Source organism: Triturus cristatus, chromosome 10, assembly GCF_964204655.1.
Source record: "Triturus cristatus chromosome 10, aTriCri1.1, whole genome shotgun sequence".
NCBI lineage: Eukaryota > Metazoa > Chordata > Amphibia > Caudata > Salamandridae > Triturus > Triturus cristatus.
In genome coordinates, this window is record NC_140593.1 from 66115558 (window position 1) to 66128397 (window position 12840).

Sequence of the window (12840 nt, forward strand, 5' to 3'; positions counted from 1 at the left end):
AGAATATGGAACTCTCTCCCACCAGACATCAGAAGAATTCCCTCACTGAGTCGTTTCAAACAGGATGCAAAAACCTTCCTTATGGGCAAATTTCTTATCTAACATTGCCTTAACTACTTTTATGGCATGAACTATGGCGGCCTACCCCCCCTCCAGAACTACCGGATCTCCTCTAACATCAGAAACTTGGGACCTGTTCAGTACAACAAAAAACGTACTCTGTAAATCTGGTATCTCGCTTGTGTAATTTGATTACGTAAACTGTAAATACATGCCCCTCTTTACCCTTATACTCCGCACCATTGCTACTTGAGCTGTAATTGGTTGATAATAATCTGTCTGTATATCGTTTTGCTCTCCTGTAAAGCGCTCTGATACCCTAACGGGTCAAGTTCGCACTCTATAAAACACATAAATAAATAAATAGATGACTGTGCAAGCGGCTCGGCTCTTATGAAATGGCCTCTAGCTCGATTTACAGCAGCTTATAAACATTCCTTCCACCCAATAATATAACTTCACCTTACCATTTGGTGTCCCACAGCAGATGGCTCTGAGACCTAGAACCACTAGCCCCAAGTCAGCATAATGCCACGGAAAACAGGATGACTAGCAACCCTGTGCTATTGTGCTTGGCTTAACCTATGCTCCAGAATGTTACCACAAAGGAGAATATAGCAAACAAACACTTCAGACACTTTAAACATGCCTATGTCAAAGTAAAATATTCTGCTAAAAGAGTTTTTATTGATTTAAGGCTGAAAAGGAATTAAATAAGAGTAAAATAAAGTTCTGTATATTGCTGCAGAATTTCAATGTTCGTGCTGCAAAATTTGCAAACCTATGGCACACTATTCTGGGGGTCAGCTTAATACCCCTTACCCCTACTCATTCCTGAACCCTAAAGACCCAATAGCACCACTTACCCCTAAACCTAAAAGCTCCTAAAACCCATTCGTACCATTCTTCCATTGTCTGTGTATGCTCACACATCCAAACACTTGCTCATGTCATCTAAAAATATATATATCTTACCTGCGTGGTAAAGTTCCAAGTAGTAAGGTAACTAAAAATAGACTGCTTAGTAAAGACTGCCTGGTAAAGGAAGTGTTGTAAAGGTAACTGTTGTGATCTCTGTAGAAAGACACCTGGAGCCAGGAGGTATTCTTAAGCCATCTTTATTCAGTCTCCAGTTCAAGTTACATCTGTCTCTACTCCAGCCAGCCTAGTGTGGTACCAGCCCCACCAGGAGCAGCCTCCCTAGCTGCTCAGCCCATCTTCAACTGCCAACACTCATCCACTCAGACACCCAGGCATTCCATGCATCACAGGCACACCAACATTCTATGACCATCTCACGCTCTGGCTGAGCAGCTAGTGGCAGCAGGGCTGGACTAAAATGATAATCAATTAAGTAGGATATAACATTATCCCTTTTTCTTCAACGAAAACAAAACATGCAAGTAATAAAACATCAAGGAAGAACTATCCACAAGCAAAATGAATAATGGTACAAGTCCCACAGATGCAAACATAAAATTAAAACATCGCAGTACAAAGAACCATTATGCACAGAAAGAACGGATAAGATAAATACATTTGATAAGCAATATCTCCCATCCCTCCCTAAAAGAATAAAACATTTTGAAGCAACAATAACATTACCAGAAATACAATTGAAGCATTTTGCATTAAACACTATGACGTAATGCACTACAACGGAAAGGGTATAAAACCCCACACAACCAATGCCCCAAAGTATAACTAAAAGTAGCTTTAAAGATAGCATACCCTACAACTACAATCCCAAGAGAAAGGGAAACAAACAAGTATATGGATCGTCACCCATAACAACTCCCGTGAAGGGATGTACATTAGTACTGTGCACAACTATTTATGGACTAAACCATACCCCAACCCAATGTGAGGGTTAAGCTAGGTACAAACTATTTATTGACTAAACCATAACCCAACCCAGTGTGAGGGTTAACCTAGGTACAAACTATTTATGGACTAAACCATAACCCAACCCAGTGTGAGGGTTAACCTAGGTACTCCAAACCCCCTGTAGAGGTTACATACCCCCATGTAGGAGTAACCAAACATTAATACAAAAAGAGCTCTTGACCCCCTTGTGGAGGTTACATACCCCTATGGAAGTAAGAAACTTTTAACTAATCACAGGGCTGTTGCCCACAACCTTCCCTCATGTATGGGAACAATGTGATGACCACACACAGGACCTTAGACCCCCCATCCAAAACAAAACGAAAATCTGTGGCATCACGACAAAAGATGTGCTAATCTCACTAACTTAACCTCTAACAAATGAGAACACTGTAGCTTTAATAAACTACACACTACACATATGTCTTTAAAGAAAGAAATATGCCCACATCACACCTGCTAGTATGCATCCTCTCACCCGAGTTGTGCTTGGACAGCACTTCCCTTACGTAAGGGAACCCAAAAAAAACACAAGCTCCAACAAAAAGAATGAATAATCATTACAGCCACCATAAACCCAGAGCTATGACAAAACCAAATGTTCAATAGAAAACATGTGAGAGTTACAGGTCACCTTTGTACCTGAATCATTGTAAGTACATACATACATATACACACAGTGTGCAACAAAATTGGGTTTTCACCATTCCTCACGGTGTATTCCTCAACTTGTACTGGCGAAATCCAGGTAGTCAGTAGATCCTTCAACTTGAATATCCCTCACGAACACCGCGTTGTCCCCGACCCACTGTCGATAGGAAAAACTTTATTAAGATTGGTTGGCACTAAGGAAGACACATAGTCTGCAAGTTAGCTGCAAACAAGAACACCACAAGGGGAAAAGACAACAGCGGCCGCCAACCACAAGATGGCGGCACGCTGTCGACGTCGCTGCAGAGTGGCTCGCGGCACATCCGTGCACCAAAACATCCACAAGAGACAGAAGACGGAGTCGAGGCAGCCGTGTACGTCACACCGAAGGTGGAGGAACAAAGAGAACTTCGCCAGAGGGCTGCACGCGACCCAGTTGCGGGACAAAGGTAAGCGCGTGCATAGCTTGTCTCGTGACATGGCTAGATTCAAAAGTGAGAGCTGCGGTTGAACTGCCAAGTGTCCAAGGGGCAGCCCAAAACTTAAAAACAATAAAAATTGGCTTACCACAATGTTCACACATATACAGGGGGTGACAAGAGAACGTTGCGTTACCACACTGCTCCAAATGAAAAACGTAGAAAATGTCACCACTTCACCCTGTGCCTGGAACTCACCAAAATCGCCCTTCTCTCGCATGACACAAAAATATCTTCTGCAGTGCAAACAGGAATCCACACAATCGACACCATAACTCCAGGACACAACTCAACGAGCAGCACACCTGCACTGCTCACTGTGGTTATCGTGATATGTCACCGCTGGGCAGTGTGCACACTCCATATTCTGCCACAACTGTGCGGCAACTTCAACACGCTGGCAATACCGAACCTGCAAAGTCGTGCCCAAGACACCGATCTCGCACCTCGCCTCGAGTATACATCCAAAGATTTGCAAATTCAGGGCAAGACCGTAGTTTCTTTTTAGCAGAGAGTTGCATCGTAGCTCTTTGGTATTAAATACTTGTCAGGAATCAAACATTGTCCATCTTTGGTACTGCTGCACAGATATCGTTGTGAAATAGAACCTTTACGCCCAAGGTCCAAACGTTGCTTTAACTCTCATAAAAAACCTGCCACTGTACCAAAACACCAAAGTTTTTCATCTGTGCAACCACTGCACACTTCACGTTCTTATGTCTTTATGATGACAGATCCTAAAATGTCTTTTTCTTCTTTCTGTGGCTGGAACACCATATTCAGTTGTAGTTTGACAACTCCTCCAACTCACTATAATCCTTTTGTGGCAAACGTTGTGGCTGGAACACCAGATGCGGCTGTAGCTTAGCTACTCCTCAAACTCACTGTAATTTCTTTAGATGTTTGTAGTATTTCCCAAGCTGTAGTGTCCTTTTGATGACACTTCTCTTTGGGTTGTCCAATGGAAAGGACACTGGTGGGGCTGGCGCTGGCTTCCCTGGGAATTCTTTCTTTGTAGATGTAGTTGCTTGTTAGATCTCTTGGTCTCTCTTTAAGTTTCTTTGTAGTTCCTTTGTTTCAGTGGTTCACCAAGAGTCTCTAGGGTTCAAGTCCGCTCGTCGCCAAAATAAATGTTGTGATCTCTGTAGAAAGACACCTGGAGCCAGGAGGTATTCTTAAGCCATCTTTATTCAGTCTCCAGTTCAAGTTACATCTGTCTCTACTCCAGCCAGCCTAGTGTGGTACCAGCCCCACCAGGAGCAGCCTCCCTAGCTGCTCAGCCCATCTTCAACTGCCAACACTCATCCACTCAGACACCCAGGCATTCCATGCATCACAGGCACACCAACATTCTATGACCATCTCACGCTCTGGCTGAGCAGCTAGTGGCAGCAGGGCTGGACTAAAATGATAATCAATTAAGTAGGATATAACAGTAACATTCCCAGTCCACCCCCAAGCAGGTTGTTCTGAATCCAGGTATGGTCAATCGCATGCTCTCCCAGATCCATGGTGCTCCCAAAGACCAAGTGTTAGTGTGCGTAGTGACCGCTGCATTCCAGTTGGTTAGGCGGCCAGTTTGAAATCCTCTGAAATTGGAAGTGGTTTACTCAAGGCCACTTACAGGGGTCAGAGGCAGTGTAGTTTTTGATTTTAAAGCATTAGTCCTTACGGGATGGCTTCCTCTCCATGAGGGTGTTGACTTTGCCTGGTATTGTGATGTTACTATGGTGGGGACTAGCAACGGGAGCAGACCAGTGTCTTGAGCACAACGGAGACGCTCCTTATCTGCAAGCTTGGGTTACCTTATTGGTTGTAGTATATTGCGGTCATCTCAAGTGCACCAATTTAAAAGAAAACCCGCATGGTTTTACCTTTATGCTCCATCCCGCCTCTTAATATTTAAATCCTTTACGTATAAAACATTAATTGCGTGCATCGGGGAAAACACATCATAATCCATTAAAAAAAAAAAAAAATGATCATTTTCAATTTTATACCAGTCAGCCTTGTGCCCACCTCCCACTCACCCCCACACAATAATTTACAGAGAAAGAATCAATCAAATATAAATATGTACCAGACAAAACACATTGCTTTTCAAATCCAATTGTAACGCAAAAATTACACCAGTTCAATATTGGGACAAGATAATTAATCGTATAAGAGATCCCACATATATCTAAAGTAATAGAGAAAAATAGAATATCGCAGCAATCATTCCGGTAACGAACCTCACATACCAGAATATTGATGCGGGCTACCCCTCAAAGTGACAAGTGCATTTACAACCGAGAACCGGCCCATAACACCCCAAACAATTTTATATTTTCAATTCTTTTATATGGCAGATTGATTAACCCACTTAATCAAATGCTTCCAAATTCTCAGTCCCTTCTTCCTGTCTCGAATACCCTTTCTTGCATAAATGGCCTTTTCCAGATTATACACTGTTAAAAGTTGAGCCAGCCATTGCTGAAAAGAGGGAGGATTAGACGACACATAGCCTAAAAATAGCCATGGAAATACAGAGCACGTCCCCTCCCTCATCCAATCCCACACGGTCTTGTATTCCCAGTAATATTAAAGGGGAAGTTATGACTAAGTTCAGATACAGCTTGTCTCTGAAAAAGTTATTAATTTCATCAATCACAGTGGAGAGAGAGCCACAGATAGCAAACATATGCACTATAGCTGCCCCATGCAGAGTACATTGTGGACAATGTGTTCCTTTACCACCACTCCTTCTCCCTGTGTGGGGTATAGTATAGACAGAAGCAAGTCTTGTAAAACTGGACATGTGGACTTGCAGTCATTAACACGGCTTGAGCTAATGAAAATTCTTGATGAAAAACGGTGTCCGAAATGCCTATTTTCATTTGCCAATATTTTTCCAAGTCATCTTTCATAAAATTATTCAAAAAATTAATTATAATACCTATTCGGGTGGGATTCTCGGTTTCTCTATAAGGTCACTTTTAAAGAACTCTGTAGGCCCGCACACCTTATGCTGCAAAAAAATCCTAATTTGAGATACTTAAAGAATTCCTTATGGGTAATATCGAAATCTAATCTATGGTGATTATATGAAATAATACCTGAAGACAAACAAAAGGCTTCTAATTTATTGATTCCGGCATTAAACCATGTAGTTGTATAAGAGTCTCCAAATATCTCTGGTAAATTCATATTGCCCCGAAGGGGCGTATAAAAATGCAGTCTGCCGATACCAAACAATCGACGTGCTGAAGTCCAAACCTTGAAGGCAGTTTGAAGAGTCATAAAACGCACCCTTTTATAGTACCTGAAGTGTAACTGCCGCCATAGACCCCCCAAACGTCTTTACCAATTAGCAATTCAGAGGGAGAGGGAGGATACAACACATGTGCTCTAGGGTGTTCCTGTAAGAGAACCACGCAGTGTAATAGGGTGGCAGCCCAATAATATAGTTTTAAAATTAGGACGAGCCCAACCCCCCTGCTCTCTAGGGTGTGACAGAAACTTTACGGATCTTCTTGGCCGCAAGTAAGCCCGTACAAATTGTGAGTAGATGCCATTGAATTTCTTCAACCACTGATTAGAAAATGCTAGTGGGATAGCTCTCATGAAATACAAAATTTGGGGGAAGAAGGTCATCTTGATTATATCACTTCTACTCACCAAGGATAGATGTAAATTGTTCGGCCTACCCAATGATTTTTTAGTCTTCTCTGTCAGACGGGATGCATTTTCATTAATAACCTCATGTAAATTAGCCATTATGGTAACACCTAGATACACTGCAATTTAATGTCTGCCAGGTAAGTATGCCTTTTGACAATAATTTGAGTTTTTTGCCTTACTTAGAGAATACCCTGAAATAAGCTCAAAGGTCGAGCCTCTTCTTCAACTGCCTTAGTAGACAGTTCTGGATCAGGGGTAACCAGAGCAATGTCGTTTGCATAGACTAAAACTTTAGTATCCTGCCCTTGCAAATAAACGGGGGGGAAAATTATATTCCTTTTCAGACTCCTTTTCAAGGGGTCAGTATACAGCACGATAACCGAGGGGAGCACAGACAGCCTTGCCGTGTCCCTCTCGAGATCTTGAATTGCTTGAATTTCCCCTTTAATGTATACACTGGCAGCTGGTTCAACATACAGTGCTTTGGCTGTCCGAATAAAATCTGTCCCTATCCCCTTTCTTGCATGGAAGCCCAGAGGAAATACCAGGAGACCCTATCGAATCCTCTTTCGGATTAAGCATGATCACGGCCATAGACTCCCCTGACACTTGCCCAGCATCAAAAAGAGAAATAATACTTCTAATATTAGTACCTCTCCCAGGGATGAATCCATGTTGCCATTTGGAAACTATGGTATGGATCACTTCAGATAAGCGAGTAGCTAAACGTTTTGAATACGTTTTCGAGTCCACGTTAATTAAAGTGATCGGGCGGTAGGAACCAAGCTCTTGAATGGGTTTGTTCTTCTTAGGGAAAACAATAATTTTAGCCAGGGCCCATGACCTAGGGGGCTTTGCCCCTTTAAGAATTTGCTCAAACAGGACTGCGATAAAGTCCTTGAGTTGATCCAAGAATATGTTATAGAATTCAGAGGGTATTAAATCAGTACTGGTGGCTTTCCCATCGGGTAAGCTAGACAAAGCTAAGAGGATCTCATCCCAGGACAGAGGGCCATTGAGCTGCTCTTGCTCTTCCCTGGTCAGTTGTTTCAGCAGGGTAGAGTCTAAATATGTAAGGGTTGAATCCTGTATCTGGTGGGCCTCCCTCTCCGGTCCTTCAGAGTATAATACTTGGTAGTAATTCTGGAAGGAACCCCCAATATTATTTGTATCTGATGCCAGTCTACGTACTGGGTCCCTGATTACACCAACGTCATTATGTATAAATTCCTGTCTGGTTCTCATTGCTAGGTGGTGTCCTATTTTTTCACTACATTCCTAAGCTTTTCCCCTGTGAACCGCTAATTTGGCTGCTGATTTTTTGGCAAGAATTTACCCAATTTGGACCTTGGCAGACACCACCGCCATTTGAGCCTCCTCTACCTCAGTCCTCTCCTGCAGTGCTGTAACACTACTTTCTTCTACTCGGGCCAGGTTCAGTTGACGGTCCTGTAGAATAAGTTTCTTATCTTTCCCCTCTTCGGAGGAAACTTAATAATTGCCCCCCCCCCCCCCGGATACTTGCTCTCAGGGTATCCCAAACAACTCCTAAAGGGGACCTACCCACTTTCTTGCTCCGAAATTCAGGAATCCACTCTTTCATATGTTCCCGGTATTCATCATTGTGCAACAATGCCCTCTCAAAACTCCAGGGAGAAACCTTCTTTGTGAACCTCGCCCCCCAGAAAAAAAAGAAATTAGAGGGTTATGGTCCGATGGACATCTGGAGTAATGTTTAATCCTACCTTCCTGTACTAGAGAGGAAGATTCAAAAAAATAATCCAATCTTGCATGAGAATGATGTGGGGCAGTTTAAAAAGTAAACCCATGTTCCATCTTCTTTAGACTAGACCAAACATCCCTGAGCCCATGTGTCTGGCATAAGTTCTCTAAGTATTGGAATACTTTTGGTTTTCTCCCTGTGTATCTCTGGCTCATGACCCAATTACCTGGTAAATTAATATTCATATCCCCTCACAATATAATTGGCAGGGACCAAATTACCTGGTAAATTCAGTTCAGTTCGTAAACTTTATTTGGATAAACATTGTATCCATAAAAGTACAAAACAGTAAAAAAACAATGTAAATAACAGGAGAGGAGTAACAATCACTGTTAACAAGAATGTAGAATTGCAAGACACAATGTTACAAGCTCAAGGTTGTAGATAAGATGAGAAATTCATTATCAACAATTGTAGACTTAAGCATTTGTGACTTAAAAACTCAGGGATTGAGCATTGTCTTGCGTGCCCTAGTAGCAATTCTCAGAAATGTGCTTAGACAAAAAAACAGCTCTTCATCGTCAGGGCAAGCATACTTAGATAGGCAGAATCCAAGCTAATAGGCCTGCTCTTGTTAAAAAAAGGGTAAAGAAGCCCCTTGCTGTATTTCATGTAATATTTGCAAAAAAGCAAAAATGTATTTTAGATTGGCCACTCACCCCGTCACATGGACAGGGTACTGAATCAAGTTTCGGATAGTAGCCAAGAGGAAAGCACAATGCAAATTAAACTGTCCCTGCTGTCAAGCGGAATAAAAGGCTCCTTTCCCAGTAACTCATGGGTAAAACAAGATAATTTGAACGAGGGTGGCAGTTCCGCTCCAGAGACACATAACTAGAAACTAAGGGTTTCTTCGATTCCAGCACAGTTCTTTCGGTGCTATATAACAATTAAAGGGCGCTTCTGAGATCTTTTTTGTGCAGAGTTTCGGCTTTACCAGGATTTGAAAAGATCTAGCCTTTATTGATACTGCATAAACTCTGATATACCCCAGATAGCCAGGGATATCCATCCCCTTCTCACACTTCAAACAATCAATAATAATGTCTCTGGTAAGAGTCGCTGCCTCATTCTTCCAGACTGATAGCCAGAAAAGGGCTGGTCGAGCACGTATAGAATCAATTATATAATTTAAATTTAATTCTTTGTGGCAAACATATTGTGGAGTGGAGATTGGGATACCCAACAGCTTCCTACAGAATCTGTTTTCTTCCTGCTGAATGCAGGTATTATTCGCAATACCCCAAATCTCAGCTCCATAAGTAGCCACTAGAACGCATTATAATTTTAAAAAAATTCAAATACCTAAAGTGGAGCCTGTGTTCTTTGAACGGGAAAAACTAAATATTTAATTTATGGACTTTGAAAACTTGCTCCTGGAATGGGTGAGATGCTCAGTCCAGGAGCCGTTCGCAGCAAAGACCACCCCAAGATAGGGAAATTTACAGGTGCTTATCAATTTTTGACTACCAACAGTAATAGAACTAAGCTGGCGTCTCCGGGGGCCACAGGGCATTAAAAATGATTTACTAAAATGAACTCTTACTTCCAGACGATCCATGTATTTAACAAAAGACTGTACTAGGTTGCACAGAGAATTAGGGGTGCGGTATATACGAACCGCATTGTCAGCGTATAACAACACAGGAAGAGGTTTCCCATTAATCATAGGGACATCTTGGGTCATGGATACTAATGATGTGTTCAATCCATTAATGTAGATAATAAAGAGAAGGGGGGGCCAAGACACAGCCCTGCCTGACCCCCCCCACCCATCCGACCTTAATTGGTCCTGAAACCTCTCCGCCTCTGCCAATCCTCACTTGCGCCTGGCGGTATTTATGAAGATATGCCAGGAAATGAACCAAAGGCTCATCCAGGCCATAGGCCAACAGGATAGCCCACAGCTTTGACCTATTTACAAAGTTGAAAGCTAAGGACAAATCCATAAAGGCCAATGGTAAATTAATATTCAAATCCCCTCACAATATAATTGGCAGGGACCAATGTGCGAACTCATTGGATAACCAATCCAATACCTCAGGGTCATCAATTATACTGTTGTAGACTTAACGTAAATTAAAAGAGGTACAATATGAAGACCGACAGCCCGCAATAACCCATCGTCCATGCGAGTCCTCCCGTATTTGATTAAATTGCAACATATTATGATCGGCTAAAATTGCAACCCCTAGGGTAAGAGCCACTTGTGTTGTCCCCCCGATTACTCTGTAACCTAAATTAATTAGCAAACGCTTCTGTGCCTCATCTATGTAGGTTTCTTGTAGACAAATAATGCCTGCATATAACAGTTGAAGCCCTTGAGAAAATCAATGCCTTTTTCGGGGGTCTTTTAGCCCACAGATATTCAGTGTAGCGATCGTAATTTCCCATTTTCTGACATCCGAGCAGCCATCTTTCCTTCATCTCCATACCATTCCTATGTTTTTTTTTTACATGACTCTAAGCCTGTCGATTGGAAAGAAAAGCAACAGCAAAAAAAAAACATAATCCCCAATTGAAAACCATTTCTTGTGTGAGGTCAACCCACCCTCTACCCGGACCAAAACCCCCAACAACCGAGCAATCGGGCAAGTCTGAATGATGAACGCTTAACCAACTTCCTCACTGCACATTCAACCCATGCCAATTAAAAGACAAAAAAGTAAATAAATTCTGATTACCACAGACAAATTTCTATTTGGCTGACACCATTATATCACATGATCAAAACACGCCAGTACTAAGGAGTACTTCACTATGGGAAACTGTGACTACCTCTCCCCTGATTAAGCTCCTTTAAAAAAATGTGGGCTACCCGGGCTCACCAGGTACAGGACTGGGTCCAATAACTGGAGTGCCAACATATTTTGGTCATGATTATCTCCATCGGGATAGGCAGTCTTAGTGGCTTAATAGTCCCATTTCAGTTGCCGGCTATTCCTCTTCCTGTTCCCCTTTTTCTTTCTTTGCAGGGATTTCTTTACTTATGTCAGCAGCAGATCCGCAGTTGAAATACTGCTGTTTGTATCAGACACCTCATCATCACTTAAGAATATATTGCCTTGATTAGAAGAATCAGATCTGTCGGCTAGCGAAAAAAATGTTTCCCTGGGCATCTCAGGAAAAAAAAAGGCCCTCCTTGCAGCTGACCCTCAGAAAGGAGCCTGGAACTGACAGCAGGGGTGATCATATTTTTTGTGCATATATCCGTTTTTTGCCCCCCTCTTCTCTCTGAAAGATCACGGAGTGTAGATTCTGTAGTAATTTTATTTGCACCACACTCTGAGACCCTTGCCCCAGAGAGGCTATCCGTACCGGGGGCGGAAGAGACTCTGGATTTGCCTTTTGGACACAGCTGTTACAATTACCCCCTGGTACTTCCAGAGTCCCACTCAGAGTCTGTTATCCCACTACAAAACCCATCCTCCGGAGCATCACCTTGGGGTCCCATTATGTGGGGGGGGGGGTGAAAATAAGCTTGCAATAGAGTGCTGCAGAGAACCACCTTGCAACTGCGCCGTGAGTCGTCCGCAGGGATGATTTCTTCCCCCCGGTCTCCCATTGGCTCTTGCTAGGGCCCTCTCGAGGTTTGTTTTCATTGGGGGGGTTCTGGTGGCACCAAGGAAGAGGTTCCTGCTGTGGCCACAGCACCGGAGGCCAGAGAACCTATGGCACGTATCTTCGCATTCTTCAGCCCACGGCTCATCATGGCCTCAGAAAAACGGGCTCTCAAAGACCTTGGCAGCCAATATCTGCCATGGACAAACAGCTGAAGCAGTCATGCAGCGGCAGTGGCAAACCGATGTGTTAACTGAAAGTGCTCAGACCGCAACAGCTTCCACTTGACCAGGAGGGGATCAGACAGCTGAAACCAAGCCCCACAGCTCTGTCTGGGTAGTCGAGCGCTGCAGTACCGAAGCGCAGTGAGCGGAGCGGCAGATTGGTCAGACGCCATCTTTGATCCCACCCATAAAGATCCAATTCTGCATCATAATCCAAAAGTATCATTAACAAACAGTTTAAGATAACTGCTTGAATGGGGTGCACAAACTCTAAAACCAAAATCTGTACCAGGTCCTTATAGTTTTCTTTGGTAGCAAGCGGTTCTATTTAGCGGAACACACTGCTGCTGCACTTGCAACCAACATACCTGTCTTAAATCAGAAACAAATCTTTTTTTCAGGTCTTGCCCTTCATGGGCTATCTTGGTCTAACTTCCCCTGACTTTTTAGTTAGTCTCTAAACCTTCTTGCCTACCCTGCTGTCCTAGTGCTCTACGGCTTATCTGGAAATGTGACCCTTTACTGAGTGGCA

General features: G+C 42.9%; 1 protein-coding gene across 5 annotated transcripts in view; it reads left to right on the forward strand.

Moving 5' to 3' along the window:
- OXNAD1 (oxidoreductase NAD binding domain containing 1) overlaps positions 1-12840 on the forward strand; it is a 159100-nt gene that overhangs the window by 53446 nt on the left and 92814 nt on the right. The gene's annotated exons all lie outside the window — the stretch shown is intronic.